The sequence below is a fragment of the Microcebus murinus genome, chromosome 16 (genome assembly GCF_040939455.1).
Source record: "Microcebus murinus isolate Inina chromosome 16, M.murinus_Inina_mat1.0, whole genome shotgun sequence".
In the NCBI taxonomy this organism is placed as follows: domain Eukaryota; kingdom Metazoa; phylum Chordata; class Mammalia; order Primates; family Cheirogaleidae; genus Microcebus; species Microcebus murinus.
In genome coordinates this window covers 47,395,310-47,409,689 of record NC_134119.1, presented here as the reverse complement: position 1 = coordinate 47,409,689, position 14,380 = coordinate 47,395,310, and the positions used below count along the sequence as shown (strand labels likewise).

Genomic DNA, 14,380 nt, shown 5'->3' with positions numbered 1-14,380 from the left:
AATCAGCTAATTTTCACTTATAAATTCTTTATATTTGTCCTTTATAATTAGATATCAGAGGACTATAGGATAATAGAGCTGCTAATTTAAAATCACCAATTTTGAAGGCTATGTACATCTTAATTAAAATTTAATTTTGGGAAAGCTTTTTTATAGATATATACAACAATAAATACCCTTTTTGAGAAAACTGTATCCTGAGCTTGAGAGACACAGGTAGTCACTTAATTAGCAGTCTCTTCATTTAGCCTATCAATTTAATAAATAAATGTGGTTGCTTACTGTGTGTCTACCACTGTGTTAGATACTGTGGGCAGTTATTTGAAATGATAATAAAAGTCACAGTCTAGAGCCTAATGGCCAGATCACACTTGAGGCCAATAAAACTAGAATTTCCAGGGCAAGTCCCAGGCATCTGTATTTTGTAAACTCCCCAGGAGAGTCCAGTACACAGCCAAGTGACTATCAACCAAAGTGACTTTAAACGCAGTTACTTGGTTGGGGACACAGTGTGAAATAGAAAAAATCATGAAACTCTAAGTGCATTAGGAGCCCAGAGAAGGTGATGGTGGTTCTGATAATTTTTCTTGTTAATGATCACAGGGCAGTAATTGTTTGATCAGGGATTCATTGAGCACCAACTATGAGCCTGCCATTAAGTTAAGTGCCCTGGAGATAAAGATGAGAGGAAGATGAAAGATAAGGTCATTGCTGGAAGGAGTTCATTATGTTGAAAAAAGACAGCCAGACCTGATAGTGCTGCTATTGGGAGGAAAAAACTTTTCTTCCATCAGCTTAGATCCAAATTGTCAGGGGACCTGTGAACTAAGTGACAGTGGATAGGCTGAACAGAAGAAAAGTTTACTGTGCATGTGGCAATACTTTGTAGAGAAAATAGCTCCCAGAAGAGGTAAAGGTTTATATGCCAGCTTAATAAGGGCTTGTATACTTGCACATCAGGAATTCATAGGGTAGAAGATTGTAATGAGACTTCTTCATATGTTATTTTTTTCTAATGTCCTGCTGCCCATGATCAGTCACTGGCCTGACTGCAGAGCTCACCAAAGGGGGAGGTTTGTGGCTGCTGACTCTCATAAAGTTCTGCTCTAGTCATATAAAGGAAGTTCAGGTAAAATTTCTTTATGGGTCTGCTATAATTCAAATGTTTTCACTTAGATGTGGACAATTTTTCCACAGACAGGGTTGCAGGGGTGAGGGGAGGCAGAGCTCAGATGGTGATGTACAGATGGGTTTCTAACAGGCCATGGACCAGTACCCAGCACCGTCCAGGGATTGGATACCACAGATCTAGAGGTAGGTAGATATCACAAATATGCAACATACACAAACATAGGCAGACATAAATAGAGATCGTATGGCTTTTATTCTAAAATTTAGCTGTGAGTTAGGCATAAATATGGTAATACAAAACTCACTAGGTTATATAAGATTTGTTCTTGTCTCTTTTTAAAATCTGAATTGTGTTTTCAGCAGATGAAACAAGTTAAGATTTCGTGTCCAATATGAGGGCTAATGCTGTTCACCAATATTTGTGAAGGAGACTTTTAAGATTTTCATTTGCCCTGATATGTACTTTTATGGAGGCTGTGGACTAAATTCTGGACAAAGGGACCTTTTGGAAATACCAAGCAGCAGTCTAAGTGTTTCCAGAGCCCATCTGAGGGGGTAAAATATTCAACCTGTTTCCAGTTAGCCCCTTTTCCTTTTCAGCCTCAGTAGTTTTTGGGAATCCCTGAGCCTTGGGAACCTTGGAACCCCTGATGAGAATTCCAGATAGGGGCAGGGAGCCTAAAGTCCTAGTGATTGTGAGGAATGTGGAGGGGTTGGAGTGAGAAAGGAAAGATCTGGCAGGGGTGAACAGAGAGGCACAGAGGAGGTAGAAAAAGGAGCTAGGTAGGTAGGAAAGGTCAGTCCCATATACATTCCCTGCCTGGGAGCCAAGGGGCTTCCTTAATGGAATCCCTTTTGAAGAGACAGCTGGGGATTTACAGTCAACAAGTAGCCTGAGGGAGTCAGTAGATGGAAAATTACTAAGAAGGGTAGGGGGCTTCTTGCTTAAATGGCCTAAGAGGATTTTTACTAAAGGTAGAACAAGGACATACACATGAAAGGTGGGTGATGAGGAACATGATCAGATATGGAGGTGGGGGGACTTGATGTTTCTATTTTGGGGAAATGTTCAGCATCTTACCTAATTGCTAAAACTGGCCTGGCCCACTTTGTCAAACCAGTTCATCAGATGAAATTTAAAATTTTCAGGAAATACCAAATTCATTTTACAATTCAGATAAATGTATAAATATATGTCCCTGTGACAACCAACTCACTTCTGAATTCTAATTCTGATATAGATAAGCCATGGAGTGTAGCCATAGTTTGTGTCTTGGATGACATAAGGAACCTCTTGCACACTCTGTCTTTCTCTCACTGTTTCAATCTCTCAATCTCTTTGCCTCACTCTTAGGGGAGCTCCCTTAGGAATGATGCAATGCTTTGCAGTAGTTGAATAGTGGAAGATGCATGATTATTAAATGAAAATTTCTACATGGACCTAATTATAAGTTATTTTTTAACCTATCTGGATTTGCCTTAGTGATTGTGAAAGATGGATTTTAATATTCCCATCAAAAGGTTGACCAGTTATCTTAGCATCATTTTTTGAACAGTTCATTCTTTTGAGCTGATTTTACTGCCACCTTCAGCCACATCCACACTGTGTATTTATTCCCTTGTTCTAGCTTTCTATCATTATGGCTTTGCTGTTCACAGTATCTTTCATAACCCCCAAATTTGTTGTTTTCTCTTTAATCCAATAATCATCTTAAATATGTTTTATATTGCCAGGTAGTAGATTATTCTTGGCTATCCTTTTATAGTTCATTTCTGATTTTATTGCATGTGGTAAGTATGTGATCTATATTTTTGCTTTTTGGAATTTATAATTTACTCTGCGGCCTGACACATATTTATGCACTTTTAGAGACTATTCCATATGAATTGGCAAAGAAGTTATGATCTCTATTTGTACTAAGTTCATGCACATAATTATGTATGCATATTATCAAAGCTTGTTGTCCATACTATTCTAATCCCTGTGGTATTAATTTTTTTGTGTGTGCCTACTGTTTATTCTGGGATAAGTACGTTTCTTACAGTGAACATTAGATTTGTTATTAATAATTTTTTCTTATTTCTCTTAGCCTAGAAATATATAAAGTAAAAACTGTGGATTACAGACACTTATGCATTTCATTGTATGTAAATTTTACCTCAAAAGGAAAAAAAGGAACTATAAACCAAAAAAAGCAAAAACAATATGACTTTGGTTCTTGTTGATCAGTCAGAACTATTGACTCTTCTTGGGAAAATTGTCTCTTTTCTTAGTATGAAATATCCCTCTTCAAACACATTGATGCTTTTTATCCCAATTTATATTTTGTTTGCCACTAACACTTTTGTTTGGTATTAATATAACTTTATTTTGGTCTTTTTTTTTTTTTATTCTTTTTTTTTTCTTTTTCTCTTTTCTCTCAGAATACACACAGGTATATTTTGGTCTTTTTATTTTCAATATTAGTGTCACTTTATGCCTCTTACAAATTGCATTTGGCTTTTTATATTTTATTTCATTTTTTTGTGCAGTCCATGAGTACAGTCTTTTAATATTTATATTTTACATTTTAAATATTTTATATTTAATCCATTCATTTATTGACATTACTGATATGTTTGGATTTATTTTATCTAATTATGTTTTTTGTTTGCTATGCTTTCTGGTCTTTTTATATTTTTCTGTCTTTCATTGGATTGAGTTTTCTTCCTTTTTTCCTCTAATTTGTCATTTTATATTCTATTTCTTTTTATAGCTACCTTTAAAATTTTAGCAATTCTTTAAACTTGCAATTTTCCATCAACATCTATGATTAATCAATCATTTCCAAACCAGCTACCGATGAGTTAAATCCAGGCAGCAGAGTACTTTTTTTTTAATGTGGCCAGTTTTTTAGTATCTTTTTAATATATATATTTACTTATTTAATCAATGTGACTGTCTTTAGGTAAAGCATGTCCTCTCTATATTACCTGAGAGGATACTACTCCTGTATTTCCATGTTACTATATTTCCTATCTGGTCCCCAGAGGCATTTTAAGTTTGTGTCATTATATAAGATTTCCCTCTTCCTTTCTCTAGGAGTACTTTTACCTCTGTGCTTTTCCATTAATCCTTCTACTTTCTGCCCTGGCTCATACTAAGATTTTTCAGGACAGTGTTTTTCACATTGCAAGTTTCAGCCCATTAATGGATACTAAAATCAAATCAGTGAATTTTGATCAAAGGCTAAATAGATACTGTTCACCAGAGAAGTTTCAACCTCTCAGTGTCAGTGCTAGCAACCAGTGGTTTATATATTTAAACTGTATCCCTTATATTAAGGATCATTAATAATTTCAGTTGCTGAGGCTTAGATGTAGGGCAAAGGTAGTGGGGAGAGAGTATCTCCAGTGAGCACTTGGATTCAGCTCCTTCATTTCCAACATGGAAGAAACTTACATCATCTCCCTGGACCCTGAAAAGCTATTGCAGTGCCCCTATGATAAAAACCACCAGATCAGGCCTGGCATGGTGGCTCACGCCTATAATCCTAGCTCTCTGGGAGGCCAGGAGTTAGAAACTAGCCTGAGCAAGAGCGAGACTCCGTCTCTACTATAAATAGAAAGAAATTAATTGGCCAACTAATATATATAGAAAAAATTAGCTGGGCATGGTGGCGGCGCATGCCTGTAGTCCCAGCTACTCGGGAGGCTGAGGCAGGAGGATTGCTTGAGCCCAGGAGTTTGAGGTTGCTGTGAGCTAGGCTGATGCCACGACTCTCACTGTAGCCTGGGCAACAAAGTGAGACCCTGTCTCAAAAAAAACAAAACAACAACAAAAAAAACACCAGATCAGGGCCTGCAGATTTCTTTATCATCTTATCAAGTGCAGAAAGAATCATCCTGTTGTTGCAAACATATTGGCTACTTGTCCCTTCAGTGCTTGCTACCTGGTTCCTCAAACCGAAATCAGTCATCATATCTCCAGCTGTAATGACAAAGATTGTTTTGAGTAGGATGTTGTCAACCGAACCAGGAACCTCGGACAAGAGACTCTGGCTGAGAGCACATGGCAGTGCCCTCCTTGTGATGAAGACTGAGATAAAGATTTGTGGGATCGAGGACCTCCTGAACCGATTGGAGGACTTGTTCTGTGACGTAGTAGATAGAGTCTTGAAGTCCCCTGCAGCAAGCATAGTGTATGACCTCAACCCGAACTTTAAGTCCCCCAAACAGCCTTTCAAACGAATGAACTATTCAGATGCTATTGTGTGGCTAAAAGAACACAATATGAAAAAAGAAGATGGACCTTTCTATGAATTTGGAAATATCCCAGAAGCTCCTGAGAGACTGATGACAGGCACCATTAATGAACCAATCTTGCTGTGTCAATTTCCTGTGGAGATCAAAGTCCTTCTATATGCAGCGATGTCCTGAGGATTCCCGTCTTACTGAATCTGTAGACATCTTGATGCCCAATGTTGATGAGATTGTGGGAGGCTCAATGCGTATCTGGGACAGTGAAGAAATGCTGGCAGGTTATAACAGGGAAGGGATTGACCCCACTTCCTACTACTGGTATACAGATCAGAGAAAATATGGTACCTGTCCTCATGGTGGCTTTGGCTTGGGTCTGGAAGAGTTCTTAACTTGGATCCTGAATAGATACCACATCTAAGATGTGTGCTTATACCCCTGGTTTGTCCAGTGCTGCAAGCTGTGATCGAGTCCTGAAGTGTGAAGGAAAGAATACAGTTCATGAAAGAAATAGGCTGCCTCTTAAAAAAAAAAAGCAGAATCTTAAAAAAAAAAAAAAAAAAAAAAAAAGATTTGTGGGAACAGACCAGCACCCCATTTGTCGGAGGCACAGCCAACTACTGTGGCAACAACAGCCCTGCAAGCAACATAATTATGGAATGTAAGAGTAACCTGGCTTCAGGCATGTGAGTTCCCAAATCTTTGCCGTATGTTCTGCTATGGAAAAACGATGGAAATGCACAGTAAATGAATACCAGTTTCATCAAATGGTAAATCCTAGAAAATTCTTACTTCTTCCTGCTGCCAGCAGGCTCTTCATTTTTCCCCTAATCTAATTATAAAATGATAAACTATCTGTGAGTTTCAAACTGAAAAAAAATTAATAATTTTATGAGAATAGATGCCTTAACCAGTGGGTCAAAGAAGAAATCACAAGGGAAATTACAAAATACTTTGACACAAATGAAAATGTAGACACAGTGTACCAAAACTTATTCATGTCGTTAAAGCAATACTTACAGGTAAACTTATAGAGAGAAATGTCTATATTAAAAAAAGATCTCAAGACCAGGTTTGATGGCTCACACCTGTAATTCCAGCACTTTGGGTGGCCAAGGCAGGAGAATCACTTGAGCCCAGGAGTTTGAGATCAGCTTGGGAAACAAAGTGAGAACCCATCTCTACAAATAATAATAATAAAAAAAGTTAACCAAGCATGGTTGTGCACACTTGTAGTCCCAGCTATTCAGAAGGCTGAGCCAGGGGGACACTTGAGCCTGGGAGTTGAGGGTTGCAGTGAGCTGTGATCACACCACTGCACTCCAGCCTAGGTGACAGAGCAAGAGACCCTGTTTCAAAAAAAAAAAATCTCAAAGCATTAAGCTAATCTTCTACCTTAAGAAACTAAAGCCAAAACAAAAACAAGCAGAAAGAAGGAAATAATAAAAGAGTAGAGCAGAAATTATTCAAATAGAGAATAGAAGAATAATAGAGAAAATCAACAAAACCAAAAGTTGGTTCTTTAAAAAGGAAAACAAAATTGACAAATCTTTAGCTATTAATAGAGTGACCAAGAAAAAAAGAGAGAGGATACAATAAAAGAAAATAACTTGCTGGGATTTGATTGGGATTACATTGAATCTATAGATTAAGTTGGGAAAAACTGACATATTGACAGTATTGGGCCTTCCTATTCATGAACATGGAATATCTATTTAGTTTTCCCTTTACATCTTCCAGAGTTTTTGTAGTTTTTCTCATATAGATCTTATATATATTTTGTTAGATTTATACCTAAGTATTTCATTTTTGGGGGTGCTAATATAAATGGTAATATGTTTTAAATTTCAAATTGTACTTGTTCATTGCTGATGTGTATGAAAATGATTGGCTTTTGTATATTAGCCTTATATGTTAGAACCTTGCTAGTATTAATAGTTCTAAGTGGGGTTTTTTTGTTGGTACTCTCAGATTTTCTCCATAGATAAAATCATATCATCTGTGAACAAAAGCAGTTTTCTTTCTTTCTTCCCAATCTTCATACCTTTTATTTCCTTTTCTTGTTGTACTGTGTTAGCTAGGACTTCCAGTGCAATGGTAAGGGGGGGGGCATCCTTGCTTTGTTCCTGATCTTAGCAGGAAAGCTTTAATTTTTTCACCATTAAGTATGATGTTAGCTATAGGTTTTTTTGTAGATACTATTTATCAAGTTGAGGAAGTTCCCGTTTATTCCTAGTGTACAGAGGGTTTTCATCATGAGTGATGTTAGGTTTTATCACATGCTTTTTGTTCATCTATTTATATGATCACGTGATTTTTCTTTTTTAGCCTCTTGAAGTGATGTATTACATTAATTGATTTTCAAATGTTAAACCAGCCTTGCATACCTGGGACAAATCTCACTTGATCATGGTCTCTTTATACTTGGTTGGATTTGATTTGCTAAGATTTATATAGGATTTTTGCATATATGTTCATGAGATATATTGGTCTTTAGTTTTCTTTCTTTAGAGGTGAGGTCTCACTAAGTTGCTGAAGCTGGCCTTGAACACCTGGGCTCAAGTGATCCTCCTGCCTTAGCCTCCCAAGTAGCTGGGACTACAGACTCACACCACAATCCCAGTTTAATTTTCTTTTTTTGTAATGTCTTTGTCTGATTTAGGTATTGGAGTAATGCTGGCCTTATAGGATGACTTAAAAAGTGATTGCTTCTATCTTCTAGAAGACATTGTAGAGATCTGATATTATTTCTTCCTTAAATGTTTGGTGGAATTCCGCAGTGAACCCATCTGGGCCCAGTGCTTTTTGTTTCAAAGGGTTGTTAATTATTAATTCAATTTGTTTAATAGAAACAGGCCTGTTCAGATTGCCTGTTTCTTCTTGTGTAAATTTTGGCAGGTTGTGTCTTTTAAGGAATTGGTCCATTTCATCTAGGTTGTCACATCTGTGGACAAAGAGTTGTTCATAGTATTTCTTTATTATCCTTTTAATGCCTATGGGTCTATAGTGATTTCCCCTCTTCATTTCTGACATTAGTAACTTGTGTCTTCTCTTTTTTTCTTAGCAGGGTTAGAGGTTTATCCATTTTTTAAATCTTTTCAAGAACCAGCTTTGGGATTTATTGATTTTTCTCTATTGATTTTCTGTTTTCAATTCCATTGGTTTCTGCTATATTTTGTATTATTTCTTTTCTTCTGCTTATTTCTGATTTAATTTGCTGCTCTCTTCCTAGTTTCCTAAAATGAAAGCTTAGATGACTGATTTTAGATCTTTATTCTTTTCTAATATATGCGTTCAGTGCTATAAATTTCTCTCTGTGCACTGCTTTCACTGCATCCCACAAATTTTAATCAGTTTTGTGTTCCTTTAGTTTAGAATATTTTTAAATTTCTGAGAGTTCTTTGACTCTTGTGTTGTTTAGTAGTGTTTTGCTTAATTTCCAAATATTTTGGGATTTTCCAGCTACCTTTCTGTTACTGATTTCTAGTTTAATTCCATTGTGATCTGAGAGCAGATATTGTATGATTTCTATTCTTTTACATTTCTTAAGGTATGTTTTATGGCCTAGAATGTGTCTGTCTTGGTGAATGTTCCATGTGAGTTTGACAAGAATGTGTAATCTGATGTTGGGTGTAGTAGTCTTTAGATGTCAATTATATCTAGTTGATTAATGGTGTTGAGTTCAGCTATATACTTTCTGATTTTTTGCCTGCTGAATATGATCATTTCTGATAGAGATGTGTTAAAGTCTCTCCTTGCAATTCTATCAGTTTTTTGGTGTTTTTTTTTAAATGTCAGTAGATTCAGAGGGTAAAAGTGTTTTTTGATACATGGATGAATTGTGTAATGCTGAAGTCAGGGCTTTTAGTGTGCCCATCATCAGGATAATGTACATTGTACTTCCTAGGTAGATTTTTATCCCTCACTCTTTCTTAGTTAGTAGACCTCCCATTCAATCCAGCAATCCCACTCCTGGGTATCTGCCCAGAGGAAAATAAGTCATTTTACAAAAAAGATACCTGCACCTGAATGTTTTACAGCACAGTTCACACTTGGAAAGACATGGAATCAACCTAAGTGCCCATCAGCTGATGATTGGGTAAAGAAAATGTGGTACATATATGCCACAAAGTACTATCAGCCATAAAATGTAATGAAATAATGTCTTTTACAGGAGCTTAGATGAAACTGGAGACCATTATCCTAAGTGAAGTATCTCAGGAATGGAAAAACAAATACCACATGTTCTCACTTATGAGTGGGAGCTAAATGAGGGGTATATATGGTCATAAAGTGGTGTAATGGACAGTTCTATCAGTTTTTGCCTCATATATGGAATAGTTGTAAATAGGCCTTTAGTGATGTGGGGTTGTGGGGGAGGGGAAGCACCCTGGATCCTGTGGGTAGGTCTGAGTGCTTCAGTGACCCTGTCCATGCCTTTGGACTGTGAACCCCTCAAGTGCTTCTCACTCACCCTGACATATACCTTAGGGGTGGACAGGATGTCTGTAACTGGCTATTTCTCTTCCACCACGTCAGTTAGGCTCTGATAAAACCTAACCCCAGGTTATGCTCTGGTAAAATGGTTCCTCTTGTGGACAGACCTTGTTAAGAATATACTCCGGTCTAATTCAAAATGATTTCTCTTCCCTGGATTTTTCTTTTGTATTCACTATGATGACCTGGGAGTGCTCCTGGAGTAAAGTTCACACAAGTATGTGTCCACCTGCCCCCATGGCTGGGTTCCCTGGAGGTTTAGATTCTCAGACTGGTCCACACTGAGCCTCTAGCCATTTGTCAGTTAAGCAGTGGTTCTCCAGGAGGTTTCTGCTCCAATAAGTTGTGAGTCTCTGCATTTGCCCTCCTGTCTCGCCTGTTTTAGGGACAGCATTTTGCCCTGTGTCCTTATTTCTCTGACAGATCTGAGAAGAGTTGTTGATTTTTAAGTTCTGCTTTTTACTTTTTAGGATGGAGAGGTAACTTACAAACTTCTTACATGCCAGAATGGAAACCGGAAATGCTCTGAAACATTTTGAATATTTATTTTGCATGACAGAATCATATTAAGTTGGTCTCAACTTTTGATCTGTTGTTTGATCACTTTGGAAAGACTTTGGGGTCTGACCATGTTTCATATACTTATATTCTAAAAAACATCCTTTTGTTTGTGTGTCTGGTAAGAAGTGTCTCATTATCTTGTTGGCTGAACGTTAGCCTGCAGCCTCCTGCCCTGCCCTGTTGGCCTCTGGCTTCCTTCTCAGACCCTCTGCCCTTCCCCAGGCACCTTCCCTGCCCCTTTGCAATCCTCTAAGATGCAAGGCTTGACTGCCTGTCAGCCTCCACCTTGCATCCTTATCATCCAGTTCAAATAAGGATTGCTTTGGTATCTATCCTTCCAGGAGGCAGCAAGAAACTATAAATTATATGAATCATTCTTGTCTCAAATAATTTGTCAAAAAGTCTCCTTTCAAAAAATGTCTAAAAATCTGTTGTTGCTTGAAAGAAAATCTTAGATTGCACATTTGGTGCTCTGGGCATCCTGCCTCTGGTTTGGGCCCTTTTGCAGAAAGGAGGAGGTAGCAGGGATCAGATGCAAAGGCCAGCGTCAGTGGGTCTGGGGTGTATCTGGGGCAGAGATCAGCCAGACCAGGTGGGAGCTGGGCTGCATGTCCTGGGGTATGGGCAAGTTACTCACCTCCCTGGGACTCAGCTTCCTCATGTGTGAAAATGGGGCTGATATTTACCTTGACAGACTGAGATAGCATATGAAGTCCAGTAAATTGATCAGGTTTATTAATGATTATTCTTGTTTGGTTTCTATTTTTGCAATTTAGTGACTGATTTCTTTCTAATTTTTTTTTTTTTTTTTTTTTTTTAGACAGACTCTCACTTTGTTGCCCAGGCTAGAGTGAGTGCCGTGGAGTCAGCCTAGCTCACAGCAACCTCAAACTCCTGGGCTCAAGCAATCCTACTACCTCAGCCTCCCAAGTAGCTGGGACTACAGGCATGCGCCACCATGCCCAGCTAATTTTTTCTATATACCTTAGTTGGCCAATTAATTTCTTTCTATTTATAGTAGAGACAGGGTCTCGCTCTTGCTTAGGCTGATTTCTAACTCCTGACCTTGAGCAATGCACCCGCCTTGGCCTCCCAGAGAGCTAGGATTACAGGCGTGAGCCACCGTGCCTGGCTTCTTTCTAATTTTTTACCTTACTATTTTAAAATAATTACAGATTCACAGGAAGTTGCAAGGAAATGTACAGAGAAGTCCAGTGTCCCCTTCTCTTAGCCCCCCACAGTGGTCACATCTTACACACTATAGTACAAAATCAACCCCAGGACATTGTCATTGATGCAATCCATAGAGCCTATTCAAATTTTCTCAGTTTAAATGCACTCAGTGTGGGAACTGAGTGTGTAATGCTAGGTAGTTTCGTCACGTGTGGCTTCATGTAACTACCATCACAATCACCACTACCACCAGGCTCCCTCTTACCACCCTTTTGCACCCACCTCTGCTTTCTCTCTCCCATCCCTAACCCTGGGCAATCACTAATCTGATGTCCATTTCTATAATTTTGTCACTTTAAGAATGTCATATAAATGGACTCATAATATGTAACGTTTTGGGGATTGACTGATTTTTGTCACTCAGCATGATTCCCTAGAGATTCATCCAGGTTATTGCACTTATCAATGGTTTGTTCCCTTTTATTGCTGAGTAGTGTTCCATGGTTTATGGAACCATGTGCCACATTTTAAACATATACACCTGTTGAAGGACATCTGGGTGTTTCCGGTTTGGGGCTATTATGAATAGAGCTGCTATAAACCTTTGCGTATGAATTCCTGTGTGAAACTTAAGTCTTAATTTCTCTGAGAGAAATGCCCAAGATTGTAATTGTTGGGCTGCATGGCAAGTGCATTCATTATATTTAAATTTTATAGTTCCTTTCTGTTTCATGGCCAATGATACTGGTTATCTGTTTATGGTATTGATAATATGAGCAACTTGTAAAGAAAGGCACATTGAGTAATAGTATAGTCTAGGGCAAAAATTGTGACTTTAGGCGACTTCCGGGGCCCCGCTCTTGGGGCCCCAGAACCTCGTCCACAATAAAAAAAAAAAAAAAAAAAAAAATTGTGACTTTGCACTTAGGTGTGTGAAGTCTAGAGAAATGTATATCTCCGCGATTACTCCAGGTCACACACAGGCAGGGAACAGCTTTGTGGGCAATGTTCACTCTTATCAGTAATCAAGAACAGCTGATGCTTGGCTTCTCACAGGGAGTCACTACATAAGGAGCAGTACTATCAGTGATAAATGAGATTGCAACTAAGAGAATTTCTGAGGATAGTAACAAAATTGTCACAAGAAATAGGCAACAACTTAAGAAGGAATGAAGAAAGGGATATTTTTCCCTAAACCTTGTTTATATCCTTCTTTTTTGATTTCCATCTTATATAAAATATTTCAAAGTATAAAGGTAATAAAGAGTCATTCATTTCAGTCTATGGAGGAAGCATCACCTTAAAATAGCACCAAAAAGAAAATACAGGCATACCTCAGAAATATGGACCACTGCAATAAATTGAATATTGCAACAAAATGAGTGACAGAAATTTTTTTGTTTCCTAGTATACATAAAAGTTATGGGTATGCTGTGCTGTAGTCTATTAAGTGTGCAATAGCATTATGTCTAAAAAAGGTGCATACCTTAATTAAAAAATACTTTATTTCCAAAAAATGCTGACACAGAAACACAAAGTGAACATAGACTGTTAGAAAAATGACACTGATAGACTTCATTGACACAAGGTTGCCACAAACCTTCAATTTGTAAAATGCACACTATCTGCAACGTGCAATAAAGCAAAGTGCAATAAAGTGAAGTACAATAAAATGAGATATGCCTGTAATCTTGCTAATGAATAGCAATACTTTTTAGGCGAAATCATATATCACAGTGAAAATTTGCCAGTGACCTCTGGCCATCTTACACTTGGTTTCTTTCACTCAGCATAATTACTTTGGGATTCATCTACATGGTTGCATGTATCAATAGTTTTCTCCACTTCATTGTTGCATAGTATTCCATCCTAAGGGAATACTATGATTTATTTATCCATTCAGCCATTGATGGACATTTGGGCTCTTTTAGATTTTGGCTATTGTCAATAAAGCTGCCATGAATGTTTCTGAACAAGTCTTTGTGTGGATGTATGCTTTCCTTTCTCTCAAGACATAAAATTGCAAAGTGAATCTCTCACTTATGTAAGGCAAAGGTTTATGCGGGTGCTGGAGGATGAATGAGCAAATTGTGGGAGGGACACAGGAGGGACCACGGGTGGCCAGAGCAGAGGACCCAAGCACAAGCATTGGGCATTCAGTGGTGGCATCTTTGGTTGCAGGCTCTTTCCTTTTTCATGGGCTCTTCATTTTCTTTCAGAATGAAGTCCTGAGTCCTTCTTGTCCTCCTCCGACCTCTTACATTACACCCAACCATCCCTCTGCAGGGCCATTTACTGTGTTCAGACCCTGCTATTTACTCTAATGAGAATAAAGTGATGGTAATGACAGCTAAGGTGTGTTGTGGGTTTGGTGCCAGGATTCACATGTATACTCCACATACATTATTATGTGTAATCCTTCCAGGAGCCCCCCCAAAGAAGATATCATTATTATCCCCATCAAGCTTTGAGGAAAATGAGGCTCAGAAAGTTTAAGTAACTTGCCCAAGATTGCAGAGCTAGTAAGTGGTGTGTTAAATATTGAACCAGACTTCATAGCTCACACTTTTAACCACAGTATTCTGTGCCTTTCCTCATTGAAAAGGTAGATTGTACATGGAATTTAAGATGCCATTTTAAACTGTTCTCTCACATTATCTAGCTACTTCTTGTATTTCTAACTTAGTGTGTCACCCAGTGGCCCTGTCCCTCGTAGCCTAGACCAAGTTAGGTCATCCTGGGCAGTCCTCAGACACCAGGTACCTCTGGCATGCCTGCC

The 14,380-nt window shown here is 38.2% G+C and overlaps 1 protein-coding gene and 1 pseudogene across 1 annotated transcript in view; both read left to right on the top strand.

The window, feature by feature from the left end:
- The window catches only part of ABHD12 (abhydrolase domain containing 12, lysophospholipase), a 67,056-nt gene that overhangs the window by 29,220 nt on the left and 23,456 nt on the right, over positions 1–14,380 (top strand). The window lies entirely within an intron of this gene.
- LOC142861064 (asparagine--tRNA ligase, cytoplasmic pseudogene) lies at positions 2–5,950 on the top strand (annotated as a pseudogene).